This window comes from Pelodiscus sinensis, chromosome 1 (genome assembly GCF_052426305.1).
Source record: "Pelodiscus sinensis isolate ZL-2025 chromosome 1, ASM5242630v1, whole genome shotgun sequence".
Lineage (NCBI taxonomy): Eukaryota > Metazoa > Chordata > Testudines > Trionychidae > Pelodiscus > Pelodiscus sinensis.
Window position 1 is genome coordinate 255,883,837 of NC_143052.1, and position 23,187 is coordinate 255,907,023.

General features: G+C 41.1%; 1 long non-coding RNA gene across 1 annotated transcript; it reads left to right on the top strand.

Moving 5' to 3' along the window:
- Positions 1-15,054: 15,054 nt before the first annotated feature.
- On the top strand, positions 15,055-22,708 carry LOC112545235 (uncharacterized). Its single transcript, XR_003088699.3, has 3 exons — positions 15,055-15,293; positions 19,893-20,140; positions 22,118-22,708. It is a non-coding gene; the product is annotated as an uncharacterized LOC112545235 (long non-coding RNA).
- The last annotated feature ends 479 nt before the right edge of the window (positions 22,709-23,187 follow it).

Here is a 23,187-nt window from a genome sequence, read left to right on the forward strand (position 1 = left end):
TGGTCGACCAGTTACATGCTTTTTTTTTTTTTTAAGAATTAACAAGTGAAGAATAAGCATGCATTCGTGCATATGTATATTATGCACCAAAACTGACACAAATGCGGCCATAATAGATATTAATAAATGCATATAGCATTTCATAATGTGTCACTTCTAAAACATTGCGCACAATGCAAGTAACTTTACAGTTTCTGAATGGAGATTTAATATATCTTTCTGATTAGAAAACTTAAAATCATTAGCCACCAAAATATTTATGCATAAGTTGTTAAAAATGCACTTTGCTAAAGCTAGATAGTTTTATCATTAAACAATGCCAAATGAAGCATGTTCAATATAAATGAAAGAAAAAGAATAGTTTAAAACATCTCTTGGGGATGAGGAGAATCTTAATTATTGATGACATAAAGACCTTTTAATAACCTATGATTTAAACTGCACAATTATTCATATAGAATTCACTAACACATTACATTTGTGTAAATAAATTCATTTTGAGTGTACTATGGTTTAGTAACGCATCCAGCCATCAACATAATTACTAGCTGTTAAGTATGAATAATGAGTTCCCATTTAAGCACAAAGTACGATGATAGAAAAATGATCAACTTTAGCATGGCAATTTTTTAAACATAAGTCCAATTAACATACTATTTCAGCAGGCAGATTTGATTCAGAAAACCTTGGTACACATGTTTGCCTTTACAGTGCTCATTATCAACTTGTCATCTTAGAGCCATATCTGAGGCTATTTTATTTCTGACATTCACTAATACCTTTAATTTCCTGTTGTAGTAATACCCCAGAGAAGAATGAATAAAGAACATAGCTCACCGTAGGATTTGTTTCTATTCACCTTTCAACTGCAAATATCAGAAGCACCAGTATGAGGATCTATTATCCGGGAATTATTAAAACTCTTGCTAAGGCTTTTATGGCCTCTCTGCAATAACTGTGTTGTACCTTCGTATAACAGAAATATATTTTTCCTATCTTCAATGGATTAACCAATCAGAAAACTGTCACTGCTTCATCACTAAGTTATTTTTTTCATGTTCTATAGCTAACCAAATCTGTATTTTAGATGCTTCCTCAGTCCACACACAAAAAAACCTTTTATGTTATATTAAGTATGTCATTTTGAGTGTACTATGGTTCAGTGATGCAATACTTTTACCATTCAATGTTCCGAATTTAAATCTAGATTTGTCAGCATTTCCAATATAAATGATTCAGTGATGAAAATTATTTGTTAGAAGCTTATCAATTAAAAATGATTGGGGGGTGAATTCAATGCTTTTCAGAAGTGATCGAAGGAAAGGCTAATAGCACAGGATAGAGACAGAGGCTACGTTTAGACTGCAGGCTTCTTTCAGAAGACGCTTTTCTGGAAGAGATCTTCCGAAAAAACTTCTTCCGAAAGAGAGCGTCCACACTGCCAAAGCGCATCAAAAAAGCAATCTGCTTTTTCGAAAGGTAGTGTCCACATTGAATGGATGCTATCTCGCATTTAAGCTGTGATCACTATGGACGGAGTGGCCACCAGGGCACCTGTGCTTTTTCCTCTTCTTTCGAAAGAACTTCCTCTTCCTCGTCCACACACATCTTTTTCTGAAAGAGCTCTTTCAGAAAAAGGCTTCTCCCTCATGGAAAGAGGTTTACCAATGTCGGGAAAAACCAGCGGCGGATATAGGGCAGGGTGAGCGGGGCAGCTGCCCCGGGCCCCACGATACAGTAGGCCCCGCGCCGAGCTACTGCACGGGGCCGAAACAGCCGCTTGAGCCACTTGCTCCAGTGGAGCCCAAACGGCGGTTTGCACCGGCGCCGCTTGCAACCGTGCGGCGTCCCGGCCGCACAGTGCAGAACGCAGCCGAGGGCCATGGTGGGAGGCAAAGGGCATGACAGAAGCTCCAGGTCCCACCCCCTAGCCGCTTACGTCACTGCCCCGCCCCCCTTCGCCTCCCGCCGTGGCACTCGGCTCTGCACCACTCAGCCAGTGCAAACAGCCATTTAGGCTCCGTCAGTGAGAGGCAGGAGAAGAAGAAGAGAGAGTGTGAGGCAGAAGAAGAGAAAAAGAGAGTGAGGCAGGAGGAGAAGAGAAAAGGAGAGTGAGGCAGGAGGAGGAGGAGGAGAAGAGAAAAATAGAGAGAGGCAGGAGGAGGCAGAGAGAGAGACAGACGTGGAGGAGAGAGCCGAAAAGCGCTATTGGCTAGTTTTTTTAATAACGAACATTTAATATTGATATGTAAAACATGTGTAATGAAGTAATGTGAATATGCAACGGGTGACAGATTGAAACTGATTTGCACACGCGCTACTATCTGTCAGTTGTGGCCGTGGCGCATGCTCCATGTCACTCTCTCCATTTTTTACAGATAAATAAAAATTTTATAAGTGTAAATTCGCCAACAACCCCAAATTATAAAATGACTAGCAGAGCGAGAGACGCAGGTAGAAATATTTGTCGGGAAGCCAAAAATTAAAGAAGAAAAGAAAACTTGAAGAATGTAATCTCAGTCTAAAAGGTACTATGGAAAAATGTGTTCAAAAGACAAAAAAATTAGATGAAGAACCATAACAGTCCCAATCATTGTGTCTGTCATCACATTCAGATCCAGTAGAAGTAGATTCTGTAGAATTATCCACCTTTACTCCAAAGGTATTTTGTGTTTGTCTGTTGTGCTTAATACTGGGTAATAATCTATTTATATACCACAGCATCTCAATTATTTTCAGCATAATTGAGTCATGGTACTGAGCCTTAAGACTTCTATACAGCAGAGCCTAGAAAAGTCATGCATTATATGCCAAGTGAGTATTGTTTGGGGATATTCTTATTGATAAACTAGGCAAATATAACTTAGATAGGGCCACGATAAGGTGGGTGCATAATTGGCTGGATAACCGTAGTCAGAGAGTTGTTGTTAATGGTGCTAAATCCTGCTGGAAATGGATAACAAGTGGATTTCCGCAAGGGTCTGTTTTGGGACCCGTACTGTTCAATATCTTCATCAATGATGTAGATATTGGGATAGAGAGTATGCTTATTAAGTTTGCAGATGATACCAAACTGGGTGAGGTTGCAACTTCTTTGGAGGATAGGGACATAATTCAAAATGACCTTAGCAAGTTAGAGAAATGGTCAGAGGTAAACAGGATGAAGTTTAATAAAGAGAAATGCAAAGTGCTCCACTTAGGAAGGAACAATCAGTTCCATACATACAAGATGGGAAGCGACTGTCTAGGAAGGAGCATGGCAGAAAGGGATCTAGGGGTCATAGTGGACCACAAGTTGAATATGAGTCAACAGTGTGATGCTGTTGCAAAAAAAGCAAATATGATTCTAGGTTGTATCAACAGGTGTGTTGTAAGCAAAACTCGTGAAGTCATTCTGCCGCTCTACTCTGCACTAGTTAGGCCTCAGCTGGAGTACTATGTCCAGTTCTGGGCGCCACATTTCAAGAAAGATGGGGAGAAATTGGAAAGGGTACAGAGAAGAGCGACAAGAATGATTAAAGGTCTGGAGAACATGACCTATGAAGCCAGGCTTCATGAACTGGGCTTGTTTAGTTTAGAAAAAAGAAGATTAAGGGGGGACATGATAGCGGTTTTCAAATATCTAAAAGGGTGTCACAAGGAGGAAGGAGAAAATTTGTTCCTCTTGGTTTCTGAGGACAGGACAAGGAGTAATGGGCTTAAAGTGCAGCAGGGGAGGTTTAGATTGGACATTAGGAAAAAATTCCTAACTGTCAGGGTGGTCAAATATTGGAATAAATTGCCAAGGGAGGTGGTGGAATCTCCCTCTCTGGAAATATTTAAGAACAGGTTAGATAGACATCTGTCGGGGATGGTGTAGACAGAGCTTGGTCCTGCCTTGAGGGCAGGGGCTGGACTCGATGACCTCTCGAGGTCCCTTCCAGTCCTATGATTCTATGATTCAATTGTGGCAACAGAATAAAATCTGCCATTAACATCAACATTCACTTCGTCTTCAGTGGCATCAGATCTGCCAGATGACCCATTAACTGCAATAACATCAATGTTATTAGACAAACTAAAGCAAAATCATCCACTTTTTTTAGAAGAATCCACAATAGCTGAAGTCAACATTAGTAGCAAAGATCTTGCCGAAATTGATTCCAAGTATTCAGAAGAGCTTTCATCAGAAGAAGACAATGGTGAATTAGAACGTGCCCCGAAAAGTGGCTTAACCGACCCTGCAAAATGGCCAACTATTCTAACTGACAGTCAGGTTGTTTATTGCTGAACAAGGAACCGTACAAATAAAAAGTTTTAAATTTCCTAGAGATGAACAAAACAGATCTTTTTCAGCAAATCATTACTCCAGATTAAACAATGGAGAAATGATGGAAAGAAGATGGTTAGTTTATTCTTTACTTCAAGATACCGTGTACTGCTTTAGCTGCAAATTGTTTGTGCCAATTCCAATTGCCCTTGTCACTCGCGGTTTCAATGACTGGAAACATTTGGCTAAAAGATTAAAAGAGCATGAAAATGCACAGAATCATTGTGAAGGAATGATTAAATGGACAGATCTACAAAAATGTTTGAAGAATAAAGTAACTATCAATAAGATGACGCAAACATGATAGAAAAAGAGAAACAAAGACTTATTGCAGTTTTCAAACGTATAGTTGAAATAATTATATTTATGGCGAGCCGAAATTTATCATTCAGAGGAAAAGCCGAAAAACTTTTTCAATCCCATAATGGACATTTTTGGGGAATAATTGAATTATTAGCTAAATTCGACCCAGTGATGGCAGAACATGTATACCGTTTTACAGAAAAGGATACTCAAATCATTTTTTGAGTCACTTAATTCAAAATGAATTAATTATATCAATATCTGAAAACGTCTAACAAATAAAACGAATAAGTTTTCATACGAGGTAAATGACGAACCTATTGAAAACGCAGAGGAATCATACCGAATAAACTACTTTTTGATAATTGTTGATTCTGCTCTTGTTTCTATGAAGAAACAATTTGAGTTGTACGAAAATCACAAAAACATTTGGTTTTCTACATGATATGAAAAACATCAAAGAAATGGATAAGGACACACTAAAAAAACATTGTATGGATCTTCATGTCAATCTATAAGATGGTGACTCCCATGACATTGAAGGTTTAGATCTTTACGAAAAGTTGCAGAACTTTTGTAGAGTTATTCCAGACAGTTGTATTACAGTTCATGACTGATTGAAAACAATTTGTTCGAACAATATGGAAGACATATATCCTAATATTTATATCACTCTTAGGATACTTCTAACTAGTCCAGTGACAGTAGCTTCGGCAAAGAGAAGTTTCTCTAAATTGAAACTAATAAAGAATTAATTAAGATCTACTATGAGCCAGGAGCATTTTGTATGTCTTTCGATTATATCGAGGAAAACGACCTGTGTAAAGAAATGGACTTTACTGACATAATTGAAGAATGTGATACCAAAAGAGCTAGACAGCTATAATAGACTTAAATACAAATGAAAATGTATAATTATTAATGCAGAATTTTATTTAAGAATGACTTATAATATAATTAAAATAAAAATTTTCCAACTAAATTAAGTTTCTATTGAATTTACCCAATTCACATTTAATATGAAAATAGCCATCAATTTGCGCATTTGACGCCTTTTTTCTATTTTTTCTCCAAAGGGGGGCCCCGCGAAATTGTGCTGCCCTGCGCCCTGCAAAACTCTCATCCGCCCCTGGAGAAAGCCCTCTGTTCTTTTGACTTTTTTTTTCCTGAAAAAACGCAATTGCAGTGTGGACATAACTCAAGGGTTTTTTCGGAAAAATGGCTGTTTTTCCAAAAAAACTCTGTAGTGTTGACATAGCCAGAGAGAAAGACAGAGTATACTGGTTGGCAAACATTTTCTCTGGCTCCAAATCACTTTTATTGTGCTCTGTGCCCATAATGTAACCGTTCAATGGACACTTTATACTCAAGCACTTAAAGGTTGCTTACACTGCATTCCTCACGATAAGAGTTTAATCACTCTCCAAAGCACAGGGATAGAGACTGAACCAATTAATGAGATGAGAAAGTTAGACTGCCTCAACATAAAAGCAGGTTATATTAACTAACTATACACACATGAAAGAAGAAAAGTAACAAATATCCAGAGTAATTTAAAAAAAAAAAAAAAGATCCTCAAATAACACTCCATCAAAATCCAAGTTAGATTCTATCATAGTCACACTTTTTTGCTTGCATTTTGTGAACATTTGAGTTTTACTACTATGACCTTCTGAGATGCAATCCAGACCAGTGAGGTGCTGTGTCACTCCTGCCCTGCAACCCTGAATATCTCACGTTTTGCTGTTGTAACTTCCATCTTGAGTCACTCACAGTCAGCCTGCCAGCATGCAGGTCACATCCTGAGAATCTCCCTAATGGTTCTCAACCTGTGGTCTGCTTGCAACCCAATAGCAAACAGCTATGGCCTATGTGACATCCTCAGGGCCATAAAAGTAGTATATTATATTGTGTGGATATGGCCCATGTAACAGAGCTGCATATGTGACCCACAATTGTAAAGAGATTGAGAGGGTTAGCCATCTCAGTCTGTAACTTTAAAAACAACAAGTAGCCCCATGGCATTGAATAGTCTGACTAACATATATATAAGTTCATGAGCTTTCGTGGGTAAAACCACTTCATCACATGTGTCTCTTCTACTCCTTTAGGGCTGGTTCACCTAGGGGATGACATTTTACTCCTGATGTTACTTCATTAGCTCAAGTACTAGAACTTAAGGCCCTGGTGCTTACCTCTATGTTGCCCTTCCTCTGCAAGATGGCCCTCCCACCGTAGGGAGAGACTCTCTCCCACAGTTCCTGTCTCCTAATGGGGCAAGAATCTGAACCACCTCACTGTGCAGAGGGGTTCTTTGTGGTGCTATTCAGGTGATCCAGTACAGGGGAGGCAAGATGCTTCATGTTCCAGGATTTGGTGCATATACATAAAGACAGCCTATGGCCCAACCTGAGATGACACCAGGCCCACCTGCATCACAGAAGGGTACCTATAGAGTATTTGTAATACAACCTCTGGACTGATCCCTCCCTTAAGTTCACCCTTTGATTCCACTTGGCTACTGAGAGAGGCCACTCCATTACAACCAGCCAACAAGGCAGACCCCATTCACCACCAGCTTGTGAAATCCTTGGAAGTGGAGGTGGTGGTGCAGGACAGAGAAAGTAACCTCTAATGGGGGAAACATAGTACTAAGGTATTGCTCTTGGCCCCTGCTTTCAAGCCCCCACCAGTTAACATTGCACATCCCTAGTCAAAAGTACTAGGTTCATGCTCAGGGATGGATTGAGTGACCAGACAGCAAGTGTGAAAAACTAGTACGGGATGTGACAGTGCGTTGCCCTGCACTGGCCCTTTAAGGGGCTGAGAGTGGAGTCAGAGGCAAGCCCAACTGAGGAGGCTAATGAGGGCCCAGGTGGAGGCTACAGAGAGTGACTCCTGGAAGGAGGAAGAGACCAGCCTTCCTGCTGCTCTGGACAGAGGGCAGTAGAGACCTGACTGCCAGGGAAGCAAGAAGCTCCCTGGAAGAGAGCAGGGCTGGGGAGGCTTTTGGGCCTAGCAAAGCCAGGCTACCAGGCCTTAGGGGCTGCGAGAGGCAGTCATGAAAGGCCGGGCTGCAAGAGGCAGATGCAGTAGGCTGAGGAAACTGGGGCCAGGGAAGCCCCAGGCCGTAAGGCCTGAAGGCAGAGTTGCAAGAGGCAACTTGGTAGGCAGAGGTAGCAGGTCCACACCCTTTGCCAGGGAGGAGTGGCCTGTAGGGATTACAGTCTGCCCGGAGACAGGGGCTAGAGAGGGACTGGCAGTGGGTCACTGAGGCCTGGAGGGTGCAAGGGAACTAGGTGTTCCTGGAGAGAGCTGGGTGTTCCCTGGTAGAATAACTGGGGATCCTAGGGAGTAGGGAAGACCCTGAAGTAGTGAAGGAAGAACAACGACACCCCAGAAGGGGGTGCAGACAAAGACCTGAGTAGGCACTGCCGGAGGGCAGTACCCTGAAGGCAACGCTGTACCGATAGAGGACATGGGGGAAGACCCCAGAGGAAAGGGGCACGTCGGAACAGCCAGCTAATTCCCCAACATCACCTTGCTGAACGCACCACGCTGGTGAGTCAACCCCATTACAAGGGAGTAATAGGTACCAAGGTAAGAAAGAAAGCCCCAAATATCAGAATTTTAGCAGTGTAGAATCTAATCTGTATTATCTAGCAGAATAACAGTATAATTAAATACTTGAGGTATAGATATGCTAAATCATTCAGACCAGCTTATTGCATCTGATTTATGTGTTAATTTTGTCCTTCAGTTTAATGTGTTTTTGTTAGATTTCAATTTTATTTTTATTTTTAAATTATGCTCAAGTTTATTATGCTTCCTATAAAAATATATGCACAAACACAAAACCATCATAATCCACTTCTAAAGAAAATATCAGAAGTTTCTCCTTTATTGTTGAAAGAAGTAAGCCCTTCTGTATGTATCTCAATCTGTGTCTCCAGGGGCAAAGAGAATGCCATATGCTTCCTCACTAAAATAAATCTATTTTAGTATCAACTGTGGCAATGGTGGTGTAACTACACAATGCTGCTTCATGCACAATTATCTTTTAGAAGGCCAGTTAATAAGATTAAGAATAGTCTTCAGCAAATAGTTATACTATACCTAAAAGTATGTATTGTACATAATTTTGTGCTTTGTCAAAATACATGGAAATAAAAATAGAGCAATCAACATAAAGGAGTACTGAGGGGGAAAATAGTTTAAAAAAAGTTGACATCTTAAATCTAATTTACCAGCTACAACTCACTTAATACATCTGATAGTATTTTCCACACAAGTGTAATAGCTGCTAGAAGAAATATTCACAGAAGTGATTTTCACTTTAAAATGAGTGTATACTTCTTTGCCCACCAATAATAAAAAATTAAACAACTCAGTTTTGTCTGGCTTAGATTGTCTCAGGTATACCTGTTGAAAGTTTTGATTTGCTAGCACACTATAGTGTCATAAAACAAAAGAGGAAAAATGTTCACTACAGCATTTCTTACAGTAAGCTTTACTCTTTACTTAGTGGACTCAATAAATTTATTCCACACAATTTCAAATTGTAACCATGTTTGAACAACCAAAACATTCTGTTTGAAGAAGAATTACATACCTGTTTACACGAACTCACTCAGTAAACCAACATTTTTGCTTATAGGCAGGTATAAGATGATAAGATATCTTATGTACACAGTAATGCTACGTCTACACTGGCCGCCTATTCCGTAATAGGCATGCTAATGTAGCACTTGGGAAGAGGCAAATGCGCGGGGAATTTAAATATCCCCCGCGGCATTTGCATTTTCATGGCCGCCGCTTTTTTCTGGCTTGTAGATAAGCCGGAGAAAAGCGTCCAGACTGGCGCGATCCTCTGGAATAAAGCCCTATTCCGGAGGATCTCTTATTCCAACTTGAAAGTAGGAATAAGAGATCCTCCGGAATAGGGCTTTATTCCAGAGGATCGCGCCAGTCTGGACGCTTTTCTCCGGCTTATCTACAAGTCGGAAAAAAGCGGCGGCCATGAAAATGCAAATGCCGCGGGGGATATTTAAATCCCCCGTGCATTTGCCTCTTCCCAAGTGCTACATTAGCATGCCTATTACGGAATAGGCGGCCAGTGTAGACGTAGCCTAATTTTTTTAAGGTGATTATCTAAAGATTCCGTGGGGACATTTTTCTTAATATCTGGCCGTCATTCAAATTTCCCAATTAACATTAAAAAGAAACCATGCATTTATTACTGCTTCTACTTGAACTGAAAGATCTGCAAAAGCCATACTATCGTGAACCACAAAGTGTGGATTATTAAGTTGCTGTAAAACTTGGATTTTACCTGTGATCTTGATGCTATGAAGTATAGATTGGGGATATGTCAAGAGGTACTCCTCTGAAAGTTAGAAACATTGCGCTTTAAATGGCTCTTCCTCGTTGGTCCTTACTTTGCACTCCGCTCTGATCCATGCCTCCAAATAGCTACTACCATGTGGCAGCTGTCGGACCCCAAGACGTCACTTTGGCTGGCAAGCTAAACCAGGCAGATGGAAGTGATAAGAAATGCCTATCACTAGCATACTAAGTATGCTTGACAAACGAGGCAGAGAAGATCGCTTAGAGTAAACGCTGGAAAGGCACTACAACTATGTGTCGTGGAACACACAAGGTTTGACAAGGTACAAGAGGTCAATGACTATTCAGAACAGCTAAAGAAATTCCCAGTCATTTCAACCTTTCATCCCACTGGTCTTCATCTTCAGCAGCTTAGAGTGACAATGCCCCATGCAATGATATTCTCACATAAACCTCACACACAGGCATTCACGTATCATTAAGAAGGTCCTGCAGTAATGGGTGATAGTGAAGTGATGTGTCAATGAACAATGGGAGTTAGTTACAAACCTGCATGAAGACAATTTAGGATTCTGGTCATTCACCCTTAAGTTCTAAGCAGCAAGGATGTTTAGCAACACGCCAGAGGGCTGAGCTGCCCTTTTCCTGCATATATTTGAACTCCTATTTCTTTGAAATTGATTTGATGTTTTGCCAAGACATAAAGCCATCACTCTTTTCCTTGAGGATCTTCTTGATTTCATCACCGCCTGCCAAACCAACCCATCTTTGGGTTTTGTCTAGAATTACTTCTGAGGTTTGAAAGACAGCCAATTTGAATATATTCCACTTTTTGAGTTTATTACTGGGTGATGCTGTGACTGTTCTCAAATTACCCAAGACTGAGTAATCTGTTATCCTGAGCCTCTGGTGTGATGGAATCTTGCCTGTGCCTAACACCACGAGCCTTTCAGCCACTTAAATATTCTTTTCTGGCATCAGAGTGGTAGCCGTTTTTGTTTGTAACTTTAAAAATGAGTAGTCCTGTGGCATCTTAGAGACTAACACATACTGTATATGGGGCAAAACTCACTTCCTCTTTTCTGGGCCACACTAACCCTGTCTTCGCCTTGGAGATTTGTAATAGATGCTCTCTTGTCCCTGAGTCCCTTTAAATTGTTCCCCTGTAATTTCCATCCCTTGACACTGGCTGCTCACAGAAATTCCAGATCCCACACATGATTAAGCACTGGAAAAAATTGCTGAAGGAGACTGTACAATCTGTATTATTGGAGATTTTTAAAAGAAGGTTAAACACCTGTCAGGGAGGAACTAGATAATATTTTGTCCTGCCATGAGTTCTGGGAACTGGACTAGATGACATCTTAAGGTCCTTTCCAGGATTTTATATTTGGCCCTCTCTCAGTGCAGGGGGATGGACTAATGGAATATTTGGGGTCCCTTCCAGGCCTACAGTTCTATGATTCTGAGACTTAAATTTTGCTATTGTGTGTGTTAACCTGTTCAGCATTATTTCATTGAGAGGTAAATCACCAGGCAAAAATGGCACATCAGCAAAACTCCTTCTGCCCAAAGACCCTCTAAAATGTCAACTCTCTATACAAAATTACTAAGATCATATGGGAAACTGAGAAATCCCAGGATTTAAAAAATGCAATAATTGCTCCACTGTACAAAAATAAAGGTAACAACTCTTACTGTGTCAACTACCAGAGAGCTTCTGGGTTATCTGTAGGTAGTAAAATCCTTGCTCCTATTTTGCTCTATTAGCTTCTTGAAACAGTATCAGAGAATCTTCTAACAGAGATCTACAGTGATTCTAAACTAATTCTAAGCATGACCAGCACAATTATTGATGCAAGACAGATTCAGGAAAAATCCTCTGAACAAAATGTGGATGCATATATGTTGTCTTTATTGATATAAAAAATTGCCACTGAGCCACAACGGCCTCTGGAAAATTGTAGAAAAGTTTGCCTGTCCCACCACATTTGGCGGCAACAAAGACACAACTGGTCAAGTACTCACTAAGAATGGCCTCTCTAGAGGCTTCTTATATCTAATGAGGCAAAACAAGGGTGCATGCTAGTTCTCTCTACAGCTGTTCCAATTTATATAAAACTTGCAAACTTCAAAAGGACATCTAAGGTACAAAATTGATGCCACACTCGTCAGTCTCTGAAGGCTTAGTGCAAAGACCGAAGTCTGTCAGCAACTCTTACATGAAGCCCTTTTTAAGGATAACGATTGCACTCTACTCAGTCATAACAACAATGACTACAGCTTAACCATAACAGATTCTCAGAGGCAACTGAACAGTTTGGACTCACCATCAGTCTGGAAAAACTGAAGTCCTCTTCCGACCAGCCCAATCAACCACTACAAATGGTAGAAAATTAAGAATGTCAATTACTTTCCATGCCTTGGCATTACCATCTCAAATGATGGTTTCCAAGATCAAAAAAAGACAAAATAGAATATAAAAAGGCAAGCCAGGATTTTGCCACAGGATACTCACTGGAACAACATTAGACTATCAATAAAATGGATGATACACAATGCAGCAGAGACAGCCTCCTCTTTATATGGGGGCCAGTGCCCCAATACAGTTTGGAAACCTCATGCGTTGAAAACCATCAATAATTCTCTGACCATTAACCAGCTTATAAAGCTGGGTAGACAGCACCTTTTCAACAGCATAGTAAACCTGTATGAGAACTGCCCTGATCATTTGATTTCCCCACATCAAATTGGTTGGCTACAGGCCAGTAATATTCTAGGTGGATATTAATAGCAATCTATTTCTCCACAGGTATGGGGCAATGCATATGGCTATACTGTTGCTGCAGCCCTAGAATCAGGTCAGCACAGATCTCAAAAAAAGATACCCTTCTCAATTCTAAAGTTTTCATCACCGCTGGTCATCCCAGGTTTGCACAACAATCCCCTTCCACAAATTCATGGCAATTTCCTAGTCCTAGAAACACCACTGAATGGTAGATAGGTGGATCCAGGAACCGATCCTCTTGTTCCTTCAGGTTGGCCTCTGCCTTTTCTTCTACCTTGTCACCCTGCCACCATTGCAGAATATCCTCCTGCTGTTGCTGTAGAATATTCTCCTGCTCCAATACCATCTGGTGGCATGATGGGCAAAGTCCAGGGCAGAATTCATTCAGCTCAATGATGTATGCATCAAATGATTCCTAATAGTCTTGAACTGAATTATCATTAAGATCACAGTTGTGATTTTTTGACACAGATAGAAGCTAGGCCCTGATTTTGCTTTCTCTATATTGCTGCTCGTTGAAATTTGATTATTCCAAAAAAGAGCCTACTGACACTAGCTGTACTGTGAAGAGGAAAATACTTAGTTTCTAAACATTTGCAAAGGAAGTGAATCATAGGAGACACTGAAGAGAAGCCAATAATTTTGACTTGACTGCTTCAATATAAGCTTTATTCTCTTCTGTTCAATCCACAATTCCATGGGAATGTTTGACTTTTAAAATAGCATATTGGGTAAGAAATTTTCCACAGATAGGAAATGTGTCCCCTGTTCTGTGACAATTGGGAAATGGCAAGCAGTGAATAAATGATGATAGAATATGTTGCGGCCTTGCATATTTTCTCAAGTGAGTTCAGTTTCTCTCTGCCAATAAAGTTAGTACAGATCCCAGAGCGTGCTGTGATTCCTTCAGAAACAGTTTTGCCTGAGACCTCGGAAACATCCAAAATATATAGCTTATTCAACTGGCCAGGACAGTTTGTCTACCTGAAGACCTTGGCATTTCAGTGAAAACACAAATAAGCCTGATCTTCTCATTGATTCAATATGCTCAAAGTGGAACTCTAGTACTCTATGTAGCAATCCATATCCAGACCGCCTCACAGATTTTCTGTAGGATATGGATTTGACAGAATAATGGGAAAAATCAGTTCTTGTGAGGTATAGGAATTCCTGTTTGAGAAATATTCTGGCGTCTCTATCATCACTGAACACATAATGTGGTTCATGCATGGCTGGAGCCACTAACTTTGAGACACATCAAGCAAATGTAAAAGACCAAGTTAACAATTCTCTGTTAATAGTTCAAAGAGATGGGTGGTAGGACTTAACACCACTTAGGAAAGAAATGTCTGACCACAGGTTTAGACAATTTGACTTCTCTGAAAAATCTTGACAATTGAAATTTTTCAGCTAAAGAAATTGAGAATATAAGATACTGTTAGTGGCTAACACCCTCTCTTACATACTGTCCTTAAGGAATTCTAAAACAGCTGGGATTAGAGTGCTGTTGCGATTTCTGCCTGCTTAACTGCTGAACCATACCCAGATGGAGAAATAGGCCTTTAGTATTTAAGCCCATCAACAAGTCAGAGTCAAAATCATCTTGAAGTATAAATCCAATGCAATGTCAGTTATAGGTGTCTGGATCTGGATAGAGAATGCGACCCTGGTAAAGGATGTCGAGTCTCAAAGGTAGACATAGTAGGGTTACAATACCAATCTAATGTAAGCTTTGGTTTCCTCAGCCACTATGGAGCTAGGAAAATCTTGCTTTCTCTTGTCTCGTCTTTTGAATCACCTTCTCCACAAGCTAAAGTGGTGGGACTGAATACAGCCACCTATGTGCAGATGCATCTCTCCTAGTGATCTGAAATCTACTTCCCTGTTAAAGTATTGTGCTAATACTTGCTGTTCTTGTGACTGGAGGACAGATCTATAAGAGACCAAATATCTGTAAGATCGTGTGAAAGATTTCTTGATCCACACCCCATTTTGAATTCTTCACTGAACAACTGCTGAGGAGATGTGCTTTCTGCATTAGTGTTGCTTTTTTAATTAGTATATTGTGCTTATGAATACTAAGTTCTCCTCTGCCCATTCTATTTTCATTGTTTGGAATGTAGGATCAAGATTTCTGTTCCCCTTTAATTGTAGCTGTATGCTGCCATGGTAGTGTTGTCTGACTGGACCAGGATATGCTCATGTCCAAGTTGGTTCTGGCATTTTCAGAGTGCCAACTTCATTGTGACTTCCAAACAGCGATGATCTCATTGCACTCTATTGAGTTGCATGTTCCAACAATGTTCTGTAGCCCACACTCTCTAGCCTATAGGATGGCATCCATCATGTATACTGAGGGTCTGGATAGCAGATAGGAAGACCGATGAGAATGTCCCTGGGGCTGCCCATCTAAGGAATTCCAATACCTGGATTGGAACTAGCACCTGATCTTGCATGTGTTCAAGTAAGGAGTTCCGCACTTTCATCAGCAAACTTCTGAGATATCTGATGTGGAGTTTAACATGTGCAGTCATTCCAATACTTTAGGTAAGAAGGCCTAGATTATGGACCATCTTTGGTTTTTTGTGAGCATGGATTTTGGGTTCTAAAAATGTTCTCACATCTCTCCTCATGTGTCTATCCACTATCAGGTGAGCTCTGTTTGTGGAAAGATCCAGAGGGCTCTTCTTGCTGTTTATCACAAGAACATATGCCTGAAGCAACTCCACGGTACAACCTGTAGCATTGTGATCTGCTTCTTTGTTCATGGCTTTGATTAGAATGTTATCCAGGAACATATACAGGTGGCTATGGTCACCAGTTACATATTGGTAAAGACCTTGAGGGCTGACAAAAAGGTCAAATGGCCATGTTTTGTACTGTTAGTGACTGCAATATACACAAACTTTTTTTTTTCAGTGAACCATAGATTCCAAGACAGTCCCTTTTATGATGATCTAGTCTGTCCTCCTGTGTAACACAGGCCATAGGACTTATCTGGACTAATTCCAATTTGAACTTTAATTTCTCTTTTGGAAAAATATCCAGTCTTCATTTTTCCAGAAATGGAAAATTCACCATAACCTTTGAAGTTGTGCCTACGGTTAATTACCCTCACTGCTAAAAATGTGTTCCTTATTTCCAGTCTGAAGTTTTCTGGTTTTAACTTCTAGCCATCTTGAATCTTGTTATACCTTTGTCTAATACATTGAAGAATTCTCACTTTGGTTCTCTAAACCATCAGCAATTTATCAACTTCCTTCATGAACTATAGACAGCAGAACAAGACAACATTCTAGTAGCAGTCACTCCAATGACAAATATATGAGGTAATATAACCTCCCTATTTTTAACTCCTCATTGATGAATCCAAGGACCGCATTAGCTCTTTTAGCCACAGCATCTCACTTGGAATCCTGACCTGTACCTTTTAGGTCTGAACATGATCCTGTCACTCGTCTTCTGAACAACATGACTTCTCCCTTTACATTTAGGTTTATAGCCATGATAAGAAGTAAAATATTCTTGTGCAAGACTTATCCATAAATACTTTCTTTGTTCTCATGTTGTAGGAAGTATTCTAGCACAAACTGAAACTATGCCTACAAGCTTCTTAAACCAAGCATGTGAGCAGTTGAGGTCAGAGTAAAAGCTATGGGTATGTCTACACTACCCCGCTAGTTCAAACTAGCGGGGTAATGTATGCATACCGATCGTGCAAATGAAGCCAGGGATTTGAATTTCCCGGGCTTCATTTGCATAAGCCGGCCGGCGCCATTTTTAAATGCCGGCTTGTTCGAACCCCGTGCCGCGCAGCTACACGCGGCACGGGCTAGATAGTTCGGAATGGCTTGCTAGTTCCAACTATCTAGCCCGTGCCGCGTGTAGACGCGCGGCACGGGGTTCGAACAAGCCGGCATTTAAAAATGGCGCCGGCCGGCTTATGCAAATGAAGCCCGGGAAATTCAAATCCCTGGCTTCATTTGCATGTTCGGTATGCATACATTACCCCGCTAGTTCGAACTAGCGGGGTAGTGTAGACATACCCTATGAGATTTTAGGTTGTTGAATATAAAAAAAAATCAATTCCCTGAAAATACCTTTCCATTTAATTAGTGTATAAACAGACTTTGAAATGAGAAAGCCTTAAGCACATCAGGCTTTCCAGCCATTACATAAGTTGTGACATTAGCCAATTCTCCAAATATGCAAAAGTCAAGTGTAAGTAGAATACATTTTATCCCAGGAACATTTTATCCCAGCAACATAGGGAGCCAAATCACTGATTTTTTTTATATAGGGCAGAGCTGGGCAACCTGAAGCCCACCTCCCTGTGGCCTGGTACTTCCCACAGCTCTCGTTTGGCAGGGAACAGCAAACTGCAACCACTTGGATTAGAAGGAGGCTGCGTCAGAGAATGCTTAATGTAAACAAACTATCATGGCCCACCAGCAGATTACCTTGATGAGCAGAATACAATTCATAAGCCACAGATTACCCATCACTGGTACAGGATACGCTTGCCTTATCCAAAAAGGAAAATCCCACAGAGAAGGAAAATTTCATTATATCCACAACTAAAACTCTTGTGGAGGCTTCCCCAAAACCATTCTATTGGAGAGAGGAAGTGCTTTCCCCACAGGCTACTGTGAGCCACAAACAGACCCCAAACACTCAATCTCTAGAGCTCCCTGACTGTCCATGGCTCTCAGGGGCCTAGGTACCTTTCTCTCTCTATACCACTGCTCATCTGCTCATCATATGCAGAACTAGCCATATCTGACCTAATATTAACAATCCAAGAGTCTCCTGATTTATATTTTCTATCTAGGTATTTATAACATTTCCATAACCACAGAATCTGACCTACTTACCAACAACAAAACCATAGCCAAAATGAACCTTATAGTTTTTTTGCTTAGATTCTGTAAAAAAAGATACTTTCTTTTTACATCCCACCTCTTCTCTTCCAATTAGGTTGCTGTTTTTATCATAGTTTTAAATGCCATTTGTACTACAAGGAAGCATAGCCAATGTATTATCATGATGTCTCAGTATTTCTCTAAGGCTGTGTCTAGACTGCAGGGTTTTTTCGAAAAAAGTAGACTTTTTTCGAAAAAACTTCACCTGCGTCTAGACTACAGCTGCGTTCTTTCGAAATTAAACTGAAAGAACGCGACTTTTCTTTCGACGTTGGTACTTCTCATTTCACGAGGAATAACACCTTTTTTCGAAAGTGCTCTTTCGAAAAAAGGCGCTATGTAATGCAAACTGTGCTTTTTCGAAAGAGAGCATCCAGACTGCCTGGGTGCTCTCTTTCGGAAAAGCAGCTTGCTTTTTCAAAAGTACTGGTTGCAGTCTAGACACTCTTTTTCGAAAGATACTTTCAAAAAAGCCTCATCTTTTGAAAAAGCCTCTTTCAAAAGAGGCTTGCAGTCTAGACGTAGCCTTAGTGGTTTAATGTGTTTTTAAACACGATATTATCCAATTAAAATATGACCATTTAGATCCGTGTTTCTCAAAGTGGTTTTGGGAATCACTTTGAAAAACCTGTTAATGAGACGCTTCAGTGTGTTTACTTACCGGAGCCGCAGCCACAGACTCTCGCGGCTCCCATTGGCTCTAGTTCGCCGTTTGAGCCATGGGAAGCGCTGTGGATTATCAACAATACTTAACAGTAACAATACACTGGAACCAGATGGCATTCACCCAAGAATTCTGAAATAACTCAAATTGGAAATTGCAGAATTATTAACTGTGATTTGTAACCTATTCTTTAAATCAACTTCTGTGCCTAATGACTGGAAGATAGCTAATGTGACGCTAATAATCTAAAAGGGCTCTAGAGATGATTTTGGCAATTACAGACCAGTAAGTCTAATGTCAGTACAGGGCAAATTAGTTGAAACTACAGCCTGGGTGGGTAATAATTTTTGACCAGAAGCCACTTCAGAAATTTTTGAAGTTGCTCCAAGCTGCCCCAGAAGGGGCAGGACCTCAGGTGGAAGGGGCGGGGCCAGGACACTTCTGAGTTTCCTCACCCACAGACCCTAATTGGTCTGGGGGTGGGAGAGCATGCAAAGACCCCCCCCCCCCCCCAAAGAGAACCACCAGCAGTTCTGAACAGCTGGCAGTTCCCTCTAGATACCCATACCCTGGCAGTGAGAGGAGAATTCCCATGCTCCTCCCCTGCTGCCTCCAGGTCAATCAGGGCCTGGGGAGGGGAAGCACTTGAAGTCTCATGCTCCCTGCCCCAGCTCTGCAAGGGAGCATCGCATTTAGAGTGAACCACCAGCTGCTGCTCAGTGGTTGACTTTAAGTTCTTAGTGCCTTGCAAGGTGGGAGGAGACTTCATGCGCTTCTCCCCCACCCCCGAGCCCTGATTGGCCTGAGGGTAGGGGGAGTACATAAAGTCTCCTCCCACCCTGCCCCGTCCTGCAAAAAGCATGCAGTGCTTGGAAGTACCGCACCTCTCACAGGGAAGGAGGAGACTTCATTCACTCCTCCCCTATCCCCAGGCCAATCTGGGCTTGGAGGTGGGGGGAGCGCTTAAAGTCTCCTCCTGTCCTGCCAGGAGCATGCCGCACTTCTAAGCTCCACACACTTCTTGCAGGGCAAAGGCAGGGCAATAGGAGACTTCACACGCTTCCCCTGACCCCCAGGTCCTGATTGGCCTTGGGCAGGGGGAGCAGTAGGGCCTCCACAGGCTGGATCAACTCACTTGGTGGATCAGATCTGGCCTATGGAGGCCCTTTTTCCCACCCCTGAACTACAGTAAAGAACAAAATTGTCAGACACACAAATGAACATAATTTGTTGGGGAAAAGTCAATATGGTTTCTGTAAAGGGAAATCATGCCTTACTAATCTATTAGAGTTCTTTGAAGGAGTCAACAAACATGGACAAGGGGAATCCAGTGGATATAGCATACTTAGATTTCCAGAAAGCCTTTCACAAGGTCCCTCACCAAAATCTCTTAAGTAAAGTAAGCTGTTATGGGATAAGAGGGAAGGTCCTCTTATGGATTGATAACTACAGTAAAGTCTCGATTATCCAACCTTCGTTTATCTGACATTCCGTGTTATCCAATGTGCCACCCGTTACAGCAAGGGACGCTGGACAATGACATTGCTTTCCCTGTTCCAGGGCTGGGCAGGAGCTCTGGTTGGAAGGTCTGCAGCTCCCTCTTGTGGCTGAAGAATTTGCCGTCAGCTTTTTTCCTGTTTCTGAAGAAAGCGGCAAGCACCTTACCCTGCGTCACATCATCGCTAGGGGACATAGAGTGGTGCAGAGCGAGCACTGTGTTCCCACTGCAAGGCAGAGCCCTGGATCTTACTCCCGTTTGGGCTGGTCAAGGCAGCGGATTCAGGAGGAATAGAACTGGACCTCGCAAGGTATTAATTACTGTATTAAAATAATTTTCTGTATTATCCGACATTTCCTTTATCTGACCATCCTCCGGTCCCATTTAGGTCGGATAATCAAGACTCTACTGTAGTTAAAAAGGAAACAAAAGGTAGGAATGAATGGTAAGTTTTCAAAATGGAGAGAATTAACAAGTGGTGTCCCCCAAAAGTCTGTGCTGGGACCAAGCCTATTCAACCTATTTATAAGTGATCTGGAGAAAGGGGTCAATAACGAGGTGGCAAAATTTGCAGATGATACTAAACTGTTCAAAATAGTTAAGATCAAAGTAGACTGAGAAGAGCTTCAAAAAGATCTCACCAAACTAAGCGATTGGGCAACAGAATGGCTAATGAAATTTAATGTTGATTAATGTAAAGTAATGCACATTGAAAAAATAATCCCAATTATACATACAATATGATGGGGACTAATTTAACTATAACTACTCAAGAGAGAGATCTCTTGAGAACTGTGGACAGTTCTCTGAAAACATCCTCTCAGTGTGCAGCAGCAGTCAAAAAAGAAAACAATGTCAGGCATCATTAAAAAGGGACAGAGAATAAGATAGATGTGGTTGCCTCATCTCAAAACAGATATACTGGCACTGGAAAAGGTTCAGAAAAGGGCGACAAAAATTATTAGGGGTTTGGAATGGGTCCCATATAAAGAGAGACTGAAAAGACTGGGACTTTTCATCTTAGAAAAGAGGACACTAAGGGGAGATATGGGACAGGTCCATAAAATCATGAGTGGTATGGAGAAAGTGAATAAGGAAAAGTTATTTACTTGTTCCCATAATATAAGAAGTAAGGGCCACCAAATGAAACTAGTGGGCAGCAGGTTTAAAACAAATAAAAGGAAGTTCTTCACACAGCGCATAGTCTATCTGTGGAACTCCTTGCCTGAGGATGTTGTGAAGACCAGGACTTTAACAGGGTTCAAAAAAGAACTAGATAAATTCATGGAGGTTAGTTCCATCAATTACTATTAGCAGGGCTCGACAAATAATACAATCTACTCGCCCATGGCAAGTAGATTGCAACCCAGAAGAGCCGGGTTTGGGCAATCTGCGCATGCACAGATCGCCAGACAGCACGGCTGACAAGCAGGGCTCACCACAGGACTATTAGCCAGGATGGGTAGGAATGGTGTCCCTAGGCTCTGTTTGTTAGTGGCTGAAGATGGATTACAGGAGAGGAATCACTTGACGATTACCTGTTCTGTTCACTCCCTCTGGGACATCTGGCATTGGCCACTGTTGGAAGACAGGATACTGGGTTAGATGGACCTTTGGTTTGACCCAGTATGGCCATTCTTATGTACTTATGTATGTTATTTTTATGAAGCTTGAAGTTGCAAAATCGGGGGGGGAAGGGGAGAGCATTCATTTTTATTATTGTAGTTCATTTGTTTACATGCAGGACTGCAATATCACCTGATCCTTCTTTACCTTATTCCTTAACTCCCACCCCACAGAACAAGGAGGCAAAATCTAACATGTAATTTGTTATAAAAATACTCAGTTGTGTGATTTTTTTTTCAGGTTTGTATGAACAGGACTTTCCCTCCAGAGGTTTTTGTTGTAACCTTATTCCTTTTCTCCCATTTTGTCACCAGTTATATTGGCATTACTTCCCTCTTGCCTCTGATATATCCAACTCAATTGTGCCAATAGCAAAATTTGGTGGTCTCTGAAATATTCAGATTGCATCTCTTCATTTCCATCCCAAATTCTAGGAAAAACAGCCCACGTTTCTCTAATCTTATCTCAGTTATCACAATATTTTTCTTTTTGGACTGCATGCCTTATTGTTTTTACCCACTCAGGTCATCCAAGTATATTCATAGAGCTATTTTTCTATCATCTTTATTGTAGTGGATTGTGAAGATTAGTATACATTAGTGCTTCAATGGTGTTAATACGTTAAATCATGTTAACAAACACATCTAACATTTTTCCACAGGTGCAGTGATCAGGGAGGAACCATATTATGAATAAGGATTCTGGCTTGTAATTTCCGCCAATAAAATAATAAATGTAATTTTCAGAAACCCATTCAGACATAGCTACTAGCAAAAACAGAAAATGGAAAGGCTTTCACTTCTCAGTGTTGCCAACTCACAATATTTAGTATTTTTCTCAAATCACAAACCTTTAGGAGTTACGTGATTAAGAAGTCTTACTTTTTGTTTAAAAAAAAAAGTTTAAAGCCTCATAATTACAGATGGAAGCTTAAAAGTGAACACAAGCAGTTTAAAAAAACAAGGCAAATAAATAAACTCCACAATTTTAAAAAGTCAGTATCAAGTCTTACGATGACATGACTTTTTAATGTTTGGAGTTAGTGTTACTGCTGCCAATTCAAACTGCTTGAGTAAAACATAGCTGCTAAGGCTGTATGCAAATGAACTAGATTTTATGCAAATGAACTAATGCTATGTATACATATTTGATTAACACACTCTGCTCATTTGCATAACACTACTGCTATCAAATCAGAGTTGCCTGTTTCACTCCCCTCCCAGACTCCCAAATTTTTCCTCCATAAGTTTCCCCAGCCTTTACTTCCTCTTCCCAACCTGACTGTTGTGCAGGGTTTCTTGCTTCACTCTTAGGCTATGTCTAGACTGCAGGCTTCTTTCGAAAGAGGCTCTTTCGAAAGCATCTTTCGAAAGAGCCTCTTTCGAAAGATCGCGTCTAGACTGCAGGCGGATCTTTCGAAAGAGAAATCCGCTTTTTCGAAAGAGAGCACCCAGCGAGTCTGGATGCTCTCTTTCGAAGACGGCCTCTTTACATTGAAGAACGCCTTCCTTCGAAAGAGGAACTTTCGAAGGAAGGCGTTCTTCCTCGTGAAACGAGGTTTACCGCCATTGAAAGAAAAGCCGCGTTCTTTCGAAATAATTTCGAAAGAACGCGGCTTGAGTCTGGACGCAGGGGAAGTTTTTTCGGGAAAAGGCTACTTTTCCCGAAAAAACCCCTGAGTCTGGACACGGCCTTAGTGTGGGCTGACTCCTATTCCTCTTGGAGAACTGA